This window comes from Acromyrmex echinatior, chromosome 10, assembly GCF_024713525.1.
Source record: "Acromyrmex echinatior isolate Ae372 chromosome 10, ASM2471352v2, whole genome shotgun sequence".
In the NCBI taxonomy this organism is placed as follows: domain Eukaryota; kingdom Metazoa; phylum Arthropoda; class Insecta; order Hymenoptera; family Formicidae; genus Acromyrmex; species Acromyrmex echinatior.
Window position 1 is genome coordinate 4,819,369 of NC_141861.1, and position 16,017 is coordinate 4,835,385.

At 32.3% G+C, this 16,017-nt stretch overlaps 1 protein-coding gene and 2 long non-coding RNA genes across 16 annotated transcripts in view; all 3 read left to right on the forward strand.

Annotated features, from left to right (window-relative positions):
* Window positions 1–16,017, forward strand: part of CASK (peripheral plasma membrane protein CASK) — a 200,720-nt gene that overhangs the window by 93,106 nt on the left and 91,597 nt on the right. The gene's annotated exons all lie outside the window — the stretch shown is intronic.
* LOC147908237 (uncharacterized) overlaps window positions 1–16,017 on the forward strand; it is a 75,585-nt gene that overhangs the window by 44,177 nt on the left and 15,391 nt on the right. The gene's annotated exons all lie outside the window — the stretch shown is intronic.
* Window positions 314–15,778, forward strand: LOC147908238 (uncharacterized). Its single transcript, XR_015546385.1, has 2 exons — window positions 314–6,699; window positions 6,858–15,778. It is a non-coding gene; the product is annotated as an uncharacterized LOC147908238 (long non-coding RNA).

Consider the following 16,017-nt stretch of genomic DNA (forward strand, 5'->3'; position numbering starts at 1 on the left):
TCCATACATGTTCAATATTACGCTTGTCGGATTACGACCATTATATGTATAGTCCAGAAATTAATCCTGCAAATTCTTTAATAGAAATTGGTTTTTAATATGTGCCACTGAAATTACGATTCTAGTTTGTAGCTGCTTAATCTCTTATTTTCTGAATGAAAGATTATTTTATATATATATATATATATATATATATATATATATATATATATATTTGTGCGCGTGTGGTGTGAAACATATATATGTGTACATTTTATATATTTTAATATTACGAATAGCAAGTTCCAAATGTACGTTATTTATAAAAGTATTGCAAACATTTATATCTACTATTGCAAATGCATTTAACTTGGTGATGTCATAATGAGAAAAAGTTACTTTCGCGCCAGTTTATTTCAACTAATTACTTGACTAACGTACGTTAGATAATCTTTTTGAATGTGCCCCGCCTACGCGTGTTAGATTGTAATCTCATTCATTATGTAAACATATACTGCGGCGTGAAGGAACAGAATGGATAAAATGTCAATGAGATTCTTTTCCCCTCTCTATCTTATTTTCTCGTTATGGTACCAAGTAGTGCATCTATTTCCACAGTTGAGAGTACCGAAGGTAGCAATTAAGTACTTGCCTTCGTCTATCGTAGTTCTCCCTCGGGGACTAATTATTGTCTAAACGGACTAACTGTTTCCGCACACACTGGACTACGTCCAGTGAACAATAGAATGACCTTCGAAGTTCAATGCAGTTCGGAGGTAAATTCGAGGTCCTACCGGAAGATTGTTCAGGTCGTAATATAGATGGAATTCTAAATGGTTATTCAGCTGGCATCTCCTTTTCTATTTGTTACTGTGTACACATGAGTGATTGGTTTTCGGATAGATGAATTCATTTTCGTATCTGCTATTTTCTGAAAAGTATTCCAGCTATTTTTAGCACAGAGTTATATTTTTCATAATTTTCAATTCGCACTCATACAGCGCATTTTTTCAATGAATTTTTTAGAATAATAGACAAATGCATTTATAAATAATGCCTATGATCAAAATTGTTTTGAAAGATTTGCAACAACTGTGACCTCTTTTTTTTATGTATGTTGTATACTAATTATATCTTTATATACGTTTCTATAATATATATGTGTGTGTTATTCAGGCATATTTTTGATTGAAGTTTTCGTTTAGATTTTCATATACATTGTTCCTAAAATAGGCACCAGAATTCAGCTTTACAAAAAATTTATTTAAGAGATGTTGAAAAGCAGGAAATTTTGTCATTCTTAGACCCGGTAACTCAAATGTGCATGTTTAAAAAATTAGGTCAAAGATATGTATTGGAAAACTAAAGGTCAGAAGAAGAAATCAATGTCTGAGAAAATTATATGATTCAGAACTGCTTTATTGTAACTTTACTGTCATTACGATGTGGGTATAATGACTTATATTCAAACATAAAGTATTCTTACAAGAGAATTCTATTTTTCAGAGAAATAAAAATGTACACAGAAAGAATAGTTTTATTGGAGTACTTAAAAATTTAACTATAGATACAGATTGGAAAATAATTTTATTGAACTACCAAAATAATTATTTTGAGCATTCTACATAATTATTTTGATGATCCAACAGAATTATTTTTCAGATTTACATCTAAATTTTTAAATCCCCTTCAACAAAACCTTTCTTTCCATAAACATAACAATAATGTACACGAGGAAAGAACAATTTTGCTGAATTATCTAAAAATTTAGATAGATACAGATCCAAAAATAATTTTATTGGATTATTAAAATAATTCTGTAAGAAACTTAAACATGATGAGAAATGCTACAAGAAATTTTGGCATTCTAATAGTTTGAGCATTTTACATAATTATTTTACAGTTGAACAAAATTTGTTTTTAGATCTGTATTTAGCTAAATTTTTAAATATTAGTAAAGCTGTTCTTTCCGTATGCAATAATTCCAGAATCGTCTTTGTAAATCGTGGGGATTAAGCATCGCTATTATTTCTACAATGTGGCACAAGTTGCGACACTCGATGCAACGAGCGCACAATTATGGTGATTTCCTTCGTTGCTTCTCCTATTTCCTTCTGTCTCTGTCATGATCACCTCTCGAGAATGCACAATTTGGTTAATGCGTTTGCCGCACCAGCGGACTCGTTTGTTAGGAATCTTGTATTTCCATAATCGATATATATATTTTAAATTGCGCACCTTATGCTGCGCATTCTATCTCGACAATGAAAAACTACATTGTTATTGTCGTGGAAATCAATTTAATGACGTCGCGAAAGATATGAACGTCACGATCGATAGTTTCGTAAGTCAAAGCATTAGGGATGTAAATGGGGGTTCTTAGGAACTTTTGTTTTATAGTCCTCTTTCCATTTTCTTCGCCGTAAAGAACTGTTTTTACATCAGTCTCACTTTTATTTTGGTCTATTTACTTTCAAGTCCAAAAAGATTTAGTAAAGAACTTTTTGAAAACTTATATGTATATATACATACAGGTATTAAAGTCGATTTGCAAGTACAGGTACCTGTACTAAAGTCAATTTGCAAGTAGCTTAAAAGGTCTTAGACCGTAGGATAGATAATATAACAAAATATCTGTTTGCAGCTCTTGTTGCAATCGTATTGCAAAACGCTCAATGCATACAGAAGGGAGTATCGAATAGACATAACCGTCGATGCGTCACGGCCCACGCTATATTCGTCGATTTATGTGACATTTCGACGGAAATCATAAATTTACGTGCGTCATATAGATCATCAACAAAAAATTGATCGCATTGCGTTAAAACATTATTACCGTTACGACATGGTGGAAGCGCGAAAATTTATATATATTTCACTTACATCTTGGCATGTGTGCAAGCGACTACGGCGCGCGTTTTCTATTCCCGACAATGGAAAAACAACCTTCGCGTTTATAACGCAGTAACATTGTGAAACCACACGATGACGCATTACATAGGCCTTATAATGCCGATAACTCACGTACATGTGGCTACAATAATGAGCGTGTTCATCTTAATCGTAGCTGTACAAAGCGACGTTGTTCCATTCAAAGAATTGACGGCATCTTGGAAATTCAGATAAAGTGTCCCATCATCATCCTATTAAAAATCAACTCGCAGAAAACAAGTGTAAACACGTATGAATTTTATAGAAATTTTTATCCTTTTCTTTTATGGTGAGTTCAAAAGAAAAGTGACATAATATGAATGATATGTTATCATATAGAATTCTAAATGTACCAGAGTAGCGCAATTTATCCAAGTTGAATATCGACTAATTTTTCATTAACTATTTCGACCGTTATTTTTGATCTGATGATCTATCATCTTATAAGTAAGTAAGCAAGTAATCTAATAAGTAAGTAAGTAATAAATAAGCCTGATAAATAAATAAGTTTAGTTATTCTTTGATATAATATCATTTTTAGGTCAAACATGGCAAACTTTTGCGCTACTTTAAAGGTATATCTAGAGCTAGAATATTATAGACTAGTTATCGCGTTGAGAGAGATGGAAGGGCTGACACCGGCAACATCCGCAACCATTTCAATTCTCAGACGGATATCTCGGCGACGCGACACTGCGCGGCGCTTTTCATTTCCCTTGGAAGATTTATGACGTGAACTAGATGCATAAATCCCCCGCCCTATGCGAATTCGCCGTTTGTCCGAGGCCGGCCGCGTCTTTAGCATTTTAAATACCGTGGCCGGGACAATTTGACTGCGACGAACGATAGCAAATCGAATACGATGACAGAGTTCATTCATTATTCAAAACACGGGAGCCTGTTGTTAGGTTACCAGTCTGCTTGGTCGGTTTCAATGGAATATATTAGCATCATACAGAACGAAAGAAGATCCCTTTGGAACACTCGGCTCCACTTTGCGCAAGTGTCGTACTTTTGCTACAATCCCTCTTCTGTTTCTCCTTTCTGTTCTTTCAGCTGTTCGTCAACCGCGTTCACGTTCATGTACACGTCTACTGTAAACCGCCACGTAAAAAGCCCGCTACGTAAAGACTGCGGGGAACTTTTCACCTTTTCATCATTGACTACCACATTCACTTTATAACTTCTACTATGATACCTACGGTACCTCATTACTTTTTGGTAAATATTTAATCTTATACGTTGAGCTGAATAGAGTGTCTGGATACTTATTTCCGTACTAACGTGACACGAAGTATGAATATGCTAAGATCGCAAGATTTTCTATTCAATTGAAGTCTATGTTGAACCCTAAATTAATACTCTTTAATTTATTATATGAAATGTCACGCTTGATTCAATTTAATAATTTTATATGTAATATCGACGTGATATATGACAAGCTCGTAAAAATATATATATATATATATACGAAAAATTTCATTCTTTCCTTCATGTTAAGAATATATAAAACTATATATTATAAAACTCGCGTTAAACGAAAAAGTTGAAATTTTCTTGAGATAAAATAAAAAATACTATTTTGTGTTAAAATCTGTACTTTTTTTATCAAGTATTAAATGAATTATTTATTTGATTTTTTTTTGCATTAACAATGAAATATTTATGTGAAAGAATCTGTTATTTAAATGCTTATTGACATGCCAATTTACTTAATCTATCGAACAGATTGTATGTGATAATTTAACCCCTAAGTTCTTATGAATATTAGATCCTTTAATCTTTCACTAAATGATTAATCGATATTAGGGATAGTCATTACTACCCTTGGGGGGTCATTAACGATATGGATGGTGCTGCGAACGTTAACCGATATTCAATATGGCTTAATCGATAGGAACGGATGATCTGGCTAGTCGTTGACGCATCATTGCATCGAGATGTTTATGACATCTTATACGTATTACGTTATTTTGAAAAATAGATTTATATGTGCCTAGAAATAAATGAGTCTTTTAAAGGAACAATAATTTGGAATTTTTAATTTACTCAGATATCTATCAAATTTGTTAAATTATTTATTTCAAGTTGTTTCACACGCATATATATAATGACAGTAAAAATGAACAATTTTTAATCATATTTGAGTTTTATGTGCAGTCAAACGGCTTTGTGCATTCAGATTCTCGAAAAGTACAAAGGACAGTTATCTCTAAAACTCTGTAGTATCGAAATTGTTGAGATTCTCACATGTACATGAAGGTCATGCATGCGTGCAAATGCGCGTATGTATCGTTCGTTCCGATTAAACGGTTAAACCGATTATAGCGATCTGTACATAAAAACGTATACATATATATGACCTAGTTGGATGGCGTTTGAAAAATGGGAATGTGCAACATTAAAAAAACTACAAATAATATCTTAAGTGAACTAAAATTAATAGTTTAATTATTTAATAAGTATATGACGGATGTTAAGAATTCAAAACGCTGAAGGGATGCAAAATGTCCATTGGGGCGAAGTACATAGCAGGATGGGCGAAATTAATTGAAGAAGAGTTACTCGTAAGATGGAAATAAAATAATGACGACGATTCTTCCTTTTAAGAAGAGATGTCATCTTCATTCGCTCATTTTCGCTCACACTTAACTTCAGCTAAACAGGTTTAGATATAAAATTATAAGAATATCAACAATATACAATATACAACCGAATAATTTAAATCTCTCTCTCTCTCTCTCTCTCTCTCTCTCTCTCTCTCTCTCTCTCTCTCTCTCTTTCTCGTTCTAAATATAATTTTCAAATTTTATTAAAATATTAAAAGTAAGTTAATTTGTTGTTTATGTTAAAAGTTATCATTTGTGCGATAAATAACTTAATTATCACAGTATATTTTTAATTAGTCCTGTTTCGTGCAATTATATATTTGAAATATATACGTCATCAATAAATCGCAGTTGAAGATAAATTATTGAGTAGAAATTTCAAGCGACTTCGCGGTGCACAATCGCTCTCCATTCTAATTAAATATTCAGTATAGTAATAATTAAAATATTCAGGACAAATGCGGGCGCAGCGAGATTCTAAAAGATTAAGCAAAGCACAAGAATACATCATCAGAATTTTTTTGTGTATATAATCAGTCGTAGTGTATAATCAGTCGTAGGGTATGATGGTTGTCCTTGCAAGAGTATTATAGTACTTTGAAGGTACAATACTCTGATGAGGCACAATGTAATTAAACTGCGAGCAGCACAGGTGTGCTATCGTGTGTATATTTCAAAAACGACATATGTGCTTGCCTCCCTGGGCACAGCAAAGTGCGTACACTGCGTGTATAATTCGTGCTGCCGAAATCCTATGTCGGGTAGGTATGTAAATCGATCGATAACGGCAACGCGTGTTATTCTCGTTAATTGCCTAAAATGATGGGGCCGTGACGAAGATTTCGTAGTACCTATGATTATGCCTCTATAGGCAACGCATCGATGCATACTGTTGACGTCGAAATTGACAGAAAATCGTTAACAACTTATTACGTACCTACGTACGTACGTATGGCGCATTTGAAATGGATTGCCGCTCAATGACGAACCTCGCGTTCCTCGAAATTAATAAAGTTCGACATTGAGCTCGTTGCTCAGTATTAACCTAGATATGACGAGCTGCGTTGCATTTCACCGGCGCGTGATGCCGGATTTTGGAACAGTCAGCAGTCTGACGTAGAATATAGTTGGAATAAGACGAGCAGCACAGCTATTGCGATTAAATTTTCCAACTAACAAAGTAAGATTACAATTTATAATATTTGGAAGTAGAATAGGATAAAAGTAAATTGTAAGTCTTTATCTTTACAGTGAAAGATGAAGACGAGGAAATTGTGTGTTACATAACCATATATATATTATTAATATATATTATTAATATTTTATTCAATTTTACAGAAAGTTTTGAGAGATTCGACAAAGTCAAAGCAGTAAAGAATTCGAGATTATTCTTATTAGAAACTTGTTCATATTCGATGCATACTATGATGAATTCTAAAGCAGCCATTTTCCATTTGCTAAAGTTGGCGCACAAACTAAATTTATTTCCAAGATGAGATAATTCTACAACTACGAATTTCAGTGCTGGATAAGTTTAAGAAACGTTTATCACTAAAATTTCTATCTTTGGAAATGCCGCAACCTTGAGGTAATTATCTGAGAAGAACTAAATCTCTCGAATATAGAAATTGAAAATAGAGGAAAATTCTTTCCTTAAAGTTTTTTTACAACTGTAAATTAAAAAAGGATTTTCTTGCATTTGTCGTCGTACGACGTAAAATATCCGCTTGAGATATTACTTAAATAATAATGCATAACGCTTTGCTGCCCGAATTGTCACTTCTTTTCCTTCCATCAACAATTTCACTTGCACCTGCTTCGTATTCTCTTCGCATTTATTTACCTTTGATTTTCGCACGCGAACAAGTTATAAAGTCACAGTCAAATAACGATGTTGACATTTTCGGTCAGTGCCCTAGTTTATTTAACTTGTTTTGCCTTTACTGAATCTTTCGCTTGGAGTAATAGAGTTCATGCTCTAGAGTTATATATGCTTTATCAATTTCGCCCGAACCACAAGTCTCAACAGGATTTTACTCACAAAAAATAATAGGAAATAAATGAAAGCAAAATTGCGACTATCTAATATTTTTAATAAATCAAAATTTTCCAGTTCTATTAGATTTTTATTCTGCTTTTATGCACAAACTAACAAACATTTTTTGGTAGTATTAACTTTGGGAAAGAAATTGTGTGTGTGTGGTGTGTGTGTGTGTATTTTGATTTCTGATAAATTTAATTTATATTTTCCGATTATGAGATAAACTTATATACCGAAATATCATAAAATGAAACGTTTCGGCTTACAAGTTCCTAAACTAGGGCAATATTGCACTTGTGATTTTTTTGTATTTCGTGTTCTGATAAGTCTTGTATTTTTATATTTCATTTTTTATAGTTTTTAAGATTACCGAATATTTTAAAGTTTTGCAAAATATAAGTCTAAATATTTGTTACTTTTTATAAAAAATTATATAAAAAGTTTTATAAAAAGTTTTTCTTATGCAAATTGTGTAAATATATAAATCATCGAATTCCGTAGAGAATTTATGGTTGAAATATTAATCTAGAATCAAATTATTGTGCTCTAGCGGAGCATTAATGTTACCGAGATCGTCTTGACAGGTAAGCGTAAGGCATAACGTTGCCGAATTATGCACAAAGCCATCTTGTCTCGGAAATTTGCGCGATTATTGGAGGGTTTATGCTACCATCATCTTATCTGCACTGCATGCTGGCATATGTATTCATGGACAGAGCACGTTAAGATACGCAGGCTGACTGTAAATGGTTAGTGGAATCGCAATGCATTACGGTGCATCGCATTCGTTCGCTCATTACGGCGCGCATAATGAAGCTGAAAATTCGATGCAAATTGTCATTAGATTATACGGAAAGAACGATTTTTAAAGTATCTACAAATTTAACTAGATCTGAAAATAATTTTATTAGACTATTAAAATAATTATGAAGGCAACTCAAACATGATGAGCAATACTGTAAAAAGTTTTAGCTAGATACAGATCTGAAAATAATTTTATTGAACTATTAAAATTATGTAGACAACTCAAGCATGATGAGCAATGCTGCAAAAAATTGACATTCTAAAAACCAGCTTAAGTGTCTTGTGCATTTTATATATTATTTTGTATACTATTTTAATACTTCAACAAAATTTTTTTAGATCTGTATCTAGATAATTTTTAGATACTTTAACAAAACTGTTTTCCGTGTACTTATTATTTAAATAATAAATGTAATTTATCGATCGTATATGTTTATTATGTAAAAATTACGATGTTACACATGAAGCATTTAATTTTTATAAGCAGCTATAAAGATTCTGTCATAATCCTTAAAAATTGGGTTTTGTGGAACATAGTATTTAGTTTAGTAAAACATATTTTGGAATCAATAAAAAAGTTTGAATCATTAAATGAAAACTTAAATTTTTTATGTCAATGTATGATTTCGAAAAATTTTCTATTATCACTTACATCGTTTTAGACATTATACAGAAGATTTTACATATTTTCCCGCAGGGTAAATTTGGCTGTAGAAAGTTCAAGTACCCGTTTCAAGGACGCGATCCCTAATTAAAAGCGCTGGTGACGACGTTCGCGCTATTGCGCCGGAATTTATGCCTCTGGTAAACTTTATCCATCTGAAACTTTATAGACATAAATTTTGGGTACCTAGAAATCAAGTTTTGGTTTAAAACTTTACAACTTTTCGTTGTAAACAACACAAACATATATTAAAAAATTATCAATTTTACAATCACAGTCATCCTGATTGAATATGTTTTGAGCTTTACATATAAAATCTGTGCTTATTTCAAATATGTTATTTCAAATATATATAAAACATGGAAAGAAATTTATTAATACAAATTTTAAATAATAATGATACAATTCTGCATTATTAACATCTTGTAGCAATAATTTTACGATCTGTTATAATAATTTATCGCAAACAATATTTGACATTACGTTTTAATCTAATCAATTTTTTAAAATTAGTCATTGGGATTATATTTATTTATGTACTTAATAAAATATGCAACTACAATACTTAAAAATACCATTATAGTACATAATACCATCTAAACAGAATCTTCATTTTAAAAAGTTTTAAATTATTTGTAGTAAGTTCGTATTTTTCCTGACAGTGATAAAATCAACCGATATTCTTGGAAAGTAATAACTGAAAGTAATATAATTTGTAATATAATCGTGGAATGTATTTAATTATTGGAATGAGATTAGTAGAGTAATTTCGGCGAAGGTGTCATGTACCTCCTACACTTGGTTTAGTAATGTGTGGTGCAGATTGATGGCGACTGACTCCTATGTATATTGCAGCTTCTATGAGGTCGCGTCGTTTCGGGAATTGCGTGGGCAGCTTTCCCTTTACTTTCGTTTCGAATTTCCATGCATGGTTGAGTGCCTGATTTCTCTTCCGAGATAACAGAACCATTCCCACGTTGAAACGTCGAGAATCTATGTAGAATTTCAAAGGTCGTTCGAACATTCTGCTACACAGAATAAATATAAGTGACTATATATATTATACATATATCATGCAGTATGCGTGTAATATATAATTATAACACATTATAATTTGTCTCTATTAAAAAGAGTTGGAATATTAAAAAATTAAATAAAAAATATAATTTAAAAAATATAGTAATAGCATTGAGATAAACAATTACATGGAAATTATCTCATTTTAGCCTGTCATGTGTATTTATTATTTTCTTCTTTATTAGTGAAAAATAATTCAGATTCAACAGGTTCAATTTTTATGATAAAATCAGAAGATGGGAACATTGCAAGGGAAAAATGTTTTCTCAGCTTTAAAATTATTTTGAGCAATTGATGTTAACCAATGAATTCCGCAATTTAAAAAATCAAAAAGTACTACTATACTTCAATTTATACCAACAGGACGTCTTCATAGGACTTACGTCCAGGACGATTATTGCTAACTGACGATTTTACAAAGTTACGTAACGTTTAGCCAAAAACTTCAAGGGCAAATTCTTGTGTATATTAGAGAAGATACTTTTCGCGTTTCTATTTTCGTATGACATGGTTTTGGCACTTTGACACATGGGAAATTGATAAAATTGCCTGAAACGTGAGGCGAGGCTCGATTTGTACGTGCTAAAAACTGCTATCAGAAATTCTTACAGTCATATATTCGAAGAAGCCGGAAAGAAAGAGAAAGGAAAGATAAAAATGCTTCAATATTAATAATCACGAAATTATTTATTGCTTAGGTTAATGAATTATGTCAAAGTACGGAAATAGTACGAATAAAGACCTGTTATTTTTTTTTATTAAATTTTAATTGGATGGAAAATGATTTCAGAGATTAACCTAGATTCAGTCACGTTCTCAACGTTACAGGGAAAGAATGAATAGTTTTCGAAAAATATTTTTTTAAATTATTTAAATTACTCTATTTAAAAATATATATGTGCTATATTATTTAGGAATATGGAACTTTAAATATATATATAAGAATAATTATATATATATATATTTTATAAGTATTTTTTAATAGATATTCCAGAATTATTTTCGAATTCTCCTGATCTACAATTATTAACAAATGGCAAGAAGAATTCTCTTATTTATTTTCATAATTTAAGTTATGTAATTTAAGTTATGGTTTTGCATGCAATTAAATAAACTACTATTGGGCTATTATCTTAGGAAGTAGTATGCAACTAGCACCGAAACGAAGTCCGAGGAAGGTGCAGAGAACTGTGGAGAGTCGCGGAATGGAGTGGCTGTGTTGGTATTGCGGTATTTGGTGATAGCTATATCTCAGTATGTAGTCTTTATAATCCCCCAGCTTATAGAGAAAGAGAGAAACGCAGAAGGATATCGCTGTCGTCTGCAATGGACGTGAAAGGGTCGTACTCGAGTACTTTGTACTCGCGCGACATCGGTCGTGGCTACGACACGCGGCACAGCGATACGTAAACCACGAAATTGCTGGGATTGCGGGGTAACTTGGTCGCGAAGTCTGGAAAGCTTCGATTTTCTTCGCCTTCTATCTATCAACCGGAAAGGCGCGCAATGGCGAGTAGTGCTTCCGATAGAGACGTACGATATACGTTTCTCGCTTCGGTATTGGAAAATGCAACGGGGATATTTTCCCGTCTATTGGGCGTGGTGTGTGAGGACAGAGAAGGATTATATATATAATATATATATAGCTGACAGTCTCTCCAATACGACTAACTGCTGACATACTGTCAACAAATAAGTTGAATATAACTAAAATGGTTCGTAAGAAATAGACGTTGAAGTAAAACAAGCAAATTGAGAAAAATAATATTGGTTAAAATGCGAGCGATATTTACATGTATGTAAATGCAATATCGATGCTTTAATTATGAGAAATGTTTACGCGTTACACACACACACACACACACACACACACACACACACACACACACACACACACACACACACACACACACACAGGCACAGAAATATATATTATCGAGATATTGAGAGTTTTTGAGAGTATTTCCCATGATATTTCTTTTTTGAGAGAATATCGATATAATCTTTGAATATTTATTTTCGCATATATCGAAAATATATATACAAATATTAGCGATTTTTAACATCGAACATTGTCCGATATTTCATGCCGATTTACTATATATCAGATTTGCAAAATACATTGACAGTTAACGCAGTTAACGTACTTTTATAGTGCAGGGGCGCGATTTGAATGATCCCCGTGTTTTCGTAACTTCTCAGTAATAATAATACACACATACGTAGTATATACAAATATAGTAGTATGTATGTACCAGCTGTCGTTTTTTCGTTCATTGATCGATAAAGCATGTTGACTTTGTGCAACTTGCTTGATGTTTGCATCACACATTGTGTGAAACTTTCGATGCGTTTTTTACTCGTTTTTTTTGAAATCCGGTTCAGCGCACACGCGACACACACACACACACACACACACACACACACACACACATACACACGCACGCACACATGCATATAATGCATTAGTATTTCTACGTGAAATATACTGTCACACACCATGGATAACTGTAATATTTGTAGCGATTTTATTTGAATATGTCCACTCCGATTTTTTTTTCACGACTTGTATGACGGTTCGGCAAATGCAGTTACTTCAGTTTGTTTGATGGAACAATTCTACCAAATTTTAAATTTTACTTCCTATACACTTTAATGGTCAATGTATAAAAAACCGCAATATACAGAGGAACACCATTGCATTCGGTTATTAATTATTGAAATGTAAATTATTGAGAAAAATTTTATCGTGTTTTTTACAATGACAGAATATATTGCTTTGTTTTGCAATTTGTATTTTAAATATGATATTTCATCAATTACAGAAATATGTAACTTATTTCATCAATCATTTACGTTAGATCGTAGATGTAAGTTATTATTAAATAAATTTTTAAAGTGATATTTTTTTAAAGTACATTACAAGTATTAAAAAAATAAATTTGAAGTTGTTTCAAGTTTTAACTTAAAGAATGAATCCTCTCAATATGTTGGAATAGATAAACATGAATATGAACAACGCAGTATCACTTTTATTTGTTATTTCTTGAAATATGAAATATGAAATTATGAGATAGAGATAATAATCAATTATGATTGATTTATTTGCGAACGCAATTATGTTTGACGTCATTTAATTAAATTACGTTTAAAAGAATAATTTAGAACTAATAAAAAATACATATAGCAAACTATACATATATACTAATAAAAAAATACATATAGCAAGCTATACATATATCTAAAAAAAGCGAAATGCTCGATATTTTTATGCTTCACCTAGCTTATAGTTAAATTATCGCACGTGTCACTTTATTTTATCCCTTTATTTTTTTTATTATAAAATCGCAACGTCAACTATATAACGCACGTCTTATACGAATTTGACATGAACAAAATTTTTTTCTCTGGATAATGGTAATACCATCTATTGTTATTCTATCATTAGTCCTTGTAATTATTTGTTAGCGATCAGCAATTATTGTGTAACACGTGGTCGGTGTGTTCGATGATCGTGCATGACCAACGTCCAGGGCGACCACAGTTAACCCGCTCTCTCAACCCTGACGACCAGCTAGATATTCGGTCAGCGCATTCCCTAATACCATCCCATGGAAAATTGAATTGTTCGAATCGTCAACGGTCGACTGAGTAAAGCCATCAGTGTAGAGGACTGACCTTCGACCAACAGGCGTTAGCGTCGGATGATACTTCAATGACCAAAGTTAATTTACGTTGCGCTTCTAAATACATCGCTCTGAAGCTTAACTTGCGACTATCAATGTATATCTGAGTCGTATCTTACAAGAAAAACCGAGATTCGCGGCTCCAAAAGAAAACATTTAAGATTTATTTTTGCGCTACTTGTGTAACATGAATGTTTGGCATAATTATTTAATTACAGAATTTTGTTAAATGATTATGCGATCGATTATAGTGCACGTTCAGCTCATCTTCCGTGTATCCATGAGTAAATGTACAATAACTGAATTAATTGCAGTAGTATGCGTTGTAATTTCTACAGTACCGCGCACGTTAACGTTATGTAAATTGACTTTAATGAAACTTGCATCAAGCACATTTCTTTCAAAGTTGGTAACACTGGATAGGTAATTAACAATTTCACATAACAATACGTGTCGTGTATTACATTAAATATAATACAGCTTAAAATTGCAGAACATCTCGTCCTCTTTACTTTAAAAATTCTTGTGCTAATTATTTCATTTTTTTATATCTCTGAAAAATATGATACCGAACGTATCATAGATTCATTACCTATATTATCATACAATTAAAATACATAGTTCGTTGAATTTTTTGCTAATCAGGCATTTAAAAATATTATATTGTTATTACTCTCAACATATTTATTTTGTTAAAATAATTTATTATAAAATGAATTAACTCAACTTGCGACAATTACTATGTTAAAAGATAAATAAGATAATTATAACAACTATTATTTTTCATATTTTTATTTCAAAGACATACCACATGATATACATTTACATTTAAAGTTATATGACAGTATTTTATAACTGCCTTAATTAATTTGTATATGATATCACAATTATAATGAGAGCCATGATAGTTCGTAATATTTCTTACGTTCCTTTCTTATCTAAGATTTCACATAATTAAAACCTGTCATGTGAAGGAAGTTGATGAAGCGGCTCGTATAAAGGGTTGAAGAAGAGTACAATGAGGTCTCGCCTGCTAGCGCAATTAATATGTATCAAGGATCTAGGTCTGTCTACTCACTATCCGATCCAGACCCTCTTTTGCGAGTACATTACGGATGATAAAAACCACGCGAGAAATGTTTTATGTCTCGCCCCGTGAATCTCTGTCACGTGAGAGGATCTCGTAAGACACGGCCAAGGGACGAATTTGTAATGCTGGAGTGTTGGCGCATTTCCTTCGGCGAAAAGAGGACGGAGAGGAATAGCGGTGACCTATAATATCTTGAAAGAAAGAGGTGTGATAAATTCGGCGTGAGGTGACGACGGATAGCATACGGGATGTGTACTACGGGGTTATCCCGTTTCGAAGCAAAATAACCCACGGTTGCATCCCAGACAGGGAGAGTCGTAAAAAAACACGCATTTATTCTGCCTTCTCGTCTTCTCTCATCTCACTTTTTCGTTCGGTCCCAGGTGTTTTTCCGTACCTCATTTACAGCTTCTTTCCCACCCCTAATTCTTCCACATTCTTTTTTCGTCTTTCTCTGCCCTCGTCTCTTTCCATCTATCCATTGGTTTTAGCCTCATGTCTTTTTTGTGGAATCTGTGACCCGATGCTTTATGCTGATTCGGTGGTTGCATCTCAACGTGCGACTTTTATCTCGCTTCCACTTCGAAAATTGAGTTGAAGTGCAAGTCCTGGAGCATCAGAGCGTAATGTAACGTTCTGAAAGCCTCTCTCGGGTGTGGTTTGCAGGAAGTTATGTGTCATCTCGAATGCGCACGCGGCTTTTGGATAGATTAGGTTAATCGATATGCCTTCTTTTTTTTCATATCGTTTAATTCCCTTGTAATGATTTTTCTTTATCAAAATTTTCTTCTTATTGTCTTGATGAAATTAAAGAGACAATATTGATCAATAGTATATGACACAAAATTTCTTTTATTTTTTAATGTATTTATTAATAGCCAAATGGAGAAAAACAAATATTTATTTTTATTAAAAAAATTTATTTTTATTAAAAGTATAAAATAACAAAATATGAAAAATTTCTTTATTTTTATTCTGACGTCAGCGTTTTTATGATAGAAGAAAATTTTTACGATAGAAGAACAAATATACAGCTGTATTAAATATTGTTGGAAATTTCACATTAAATTTTATACATGAAGATTTTTATTATTCTTTTTAGAGATTTATTTTAAATTACTCAAATCTTTTGATTC